Below are 3160 nucleotides of genomic sequence, written 5' to 3'. Positions count from 1 at the left end.
TCCCCTGCTCGCGCGGTCTGCGTGGCCGAGGGCTCCCGCCAGGGGGCGTCCTGTGCGGAAGGCGCGGGGGCGCGGGGGCGCGGGGGCGCGGGGGCGCGGGGGCGCGGGGGCGCGGGGGCGCGGGGGCGCGGGGGCGCGCGTGCTGCGGACCGGGCGGAGGGCGAGCTCGGCGCCAGCGCAGTGACCTCTTTGCGGAGCTCGGGCGAGGGGGGGGAGGGGCGGTTGCCGCAAATACGGGACAGCCCGCCCTGCCCCCACCACGGCACCTCCGAGCCTAAAGCTCCGGCCGAAACCTTCTTCGTTATTGGTTTCTTTCCTGTCGCTGCCTGACCCCGACGTAGAGGGCAGGGGCCGCATGCAGATTTCGCCAACGAAGGAGGGGACCACGATAACCCCTGACTCAGAGCCCTCCAAAGCACAGCCCCCACCTCCCCCGGGACCTTTCCACCTCGCTTTCAGGCTGAGGTCACGTGGGCCCCTGTATCTGCGCACCCCACCCCACCCCTAGACTGGAGGGGCTCCGAGACACCTGGCACAGAGAGGGAGGCGGAGGAAGGGCAAGGAAGTTGTTAGTGGACAAACCCCCCAACACACACACACACACACACACACACACACACACACACACACCCTACCCTTTTCCTTAATTAATTATGTAATTATTTGTTCATTGCTTTCTTCTGCTAGTCTCTGCGATCGGCTGTCTCATTCGCTGCTGTAGCCAATGTCCTGGCACACAGTAGTTGCTCAATAAACAGACCCTTAGTCCCCAGAGCCCCATCACGGCTTGGGTTACACATCAAGGTTTCCTGGAAATAACATGGAGTTGCAGTGGGAAGAACCTACCAAGTCTGGCTCTTCCCACGACCTGTAGTCCTTATGGCCTCTCTCCGTGTGTCCCGGTACCTCCATTGGATCTAGGATCAGATTGGACAAGGATATCTGCAGCGGCTTTGCGGCTCTAATGTCTGGTCATTCTGTGATGACAGGACACAGATCTGGGCAGAGGAAACGCGTGGTAGGTGTGAGGGCCGTTCTTACAAATATCACCTAGCCAAATGTCCATCGTAGGCTCTGTTTACTGAGGGTTAATTCTGTGCTGGCACAGAGTGGAGCGCTAAGGGCTTTACACGTTGCCCAATTTAATATAGCAACCTCATAAGGTAGCTGCTATGATTCTAGAAAACTTCCAGAGGAAAACAAGAGAAATTTTTGTGACTTTGGGTTGGGCAAAGAGTTCTCAGATGTAACGCCAAGAGCATGATCCATAAACGAAAACAATCAATTAATTGAACTTCATCAAAATTAAGAACTGCTCTTCAAAAGTCATTGCTACAAGAATACGTGAGGGCAAACCACAGTCTGGGAGAAAATCTTTACAAATAGCATACATCTGATAAGGAATTTGCATCCCAAGTATATAAAGAATTCTAAAGAGTCAATAATAAGAAAACAATCTGCTCTTTGCAAAACGGGCAAAAGATTTGAACAGATAACGTATCACCGAGAAAGATATACAGGTGGCAGCTAGGGACATGAAAAGATGCTTAACGTCATCAGTCATTAGGGAAATGCAAATTAAAACCAGGATGGGATACTTCCACGCACGCCTTAACATGGTTAAAAAATTTTCATTTGACAATATCAAGTGCTAATGAGGATTTAGAACAGGTGGAGCTCTTGTACCTTGCTGGTGAAAATACAAAATGGTACGGCCACGTAGGAAAACAGGCGAGCAGTTTGTTATAAAGGTAGCTTATACATTTACCGTATGATCCCGTAATCCCTCTCCTAGGTATTTACCCCAAAGTTATTTTCGTAGAAGACCCTGCACAACAACCCAAAGGTCCCTCAACTGGAGAACGTATAGACTGTGGAGTACTGCGTGCTGTGGACTACTACACGGCCATGAAAATGACTCAACAATTGACACGTTCAACGACCTGGGTTATACTAAGTGAAAGAGGCCAGACTCAAAAGGCTACAGGCTGCATGGTTCCCTTTCTGTGCCCTTCTTGCAAAAGCAAAACTATAGGGACAGAAAACAGATCAATGGTCGCTGGGGACTAGAAGTGCAGCTAGGGGGCACATTTTAGGATTTACTAGTAAGGGGGGGAGGGAGAATTGGGGGATGATGGATTTATTTTATAATTTGTGGTGATAGTGATACAATTGACTATATGTCCATAAAAAGGGTGATTTTCATTGTATGTAAATTATACACAATTTTTGGGGCGCCTGGGTGGCGCAGTCGGTTGAGCGTCCGACTTCAGCCAGGTCACGATCTCGCGGTCCGTGAGTTCGAGCCCCGCGTCGGGCTCTGGGCTGATGGCTCGGAGCCTGGAGCCTGTTTCCGATTCTGTGTCTCCCTCTATCTCTGCTCCTTCCCCGTTCATGCTCTGTCTCTCTCTGTCCCCAAAATAAATAAATGTTGAAAAAAAATTGTTTAAATTATACACAATTTTTTATTAAAATTTTAAAAAATATTTATTTATTTTTGAGACAGAGAGAGACAGAGCTTGAGCGGGGAGGGGCAGAGAGAGAGGGGGAGAATCGGAAGCAGGCTCCCGGCTTCAAGCTGTCAGCACAGAGCCTGACATGGGGCTCGAACCCACAAACCCGAGTCGAAGTCGGGTGCGTAACTGACCGAGCCACCCAGGTGCCCCTACACAAATTTTTTTTTTTTTAATGGAGAATAAATCTGTGTGAGTGTGATGGGCCAAATCAGTAAATAACATTCACTCGCTTATTCTTCCAATAAATCTTTATTGGAAGCCCACCTTACACAAGACTTTGTGTTAGACATGGGGCACATCGGGGTGAAGAATTTAGAGACTGTTCCTAATCCTTCCAGCTTAAAGATTTCATCACACCAGTGAATTTAAATCTCAGAAAGGGTGGTGCTTAGGAACCGGAGCGTCAGACTCAGATATTCTTGGACGGAAGTCCTGGCTCCCTCCAACAGTCACTGAGTCACCTTGGCCAAACAGCTTCACCTCTCTGGGCCCGTTTCCTCGTATGCAAATGGAAATAAGCAAAATACTTTGGTATAAATAAACCTGAGGATTATTGTCAGGATTCAATGAGTGCACGCACAAAATATACCCAGCATAGTGCTGGATATATATAAAGAATGAGCTTCGGAACCGTTTTTTTAATT

The sequence above is a fragment of the Prionailurus viverrinus genome, chromosome B4 (assembly GCF_022837055.1).
Source record: "Prionailurus viverrinus isolate Anna chromosome B4, UM_Priviv_1.0, whole genome shotgun sequence".
NCBI lineage: Eukaryota > Metazoa > Chordata > Mammalia > Carnivora > Felidae > Prionailurus > Prionailurus viverrinus.
This window is presented reverse-complemented; position numbering follows the sequence as displayed.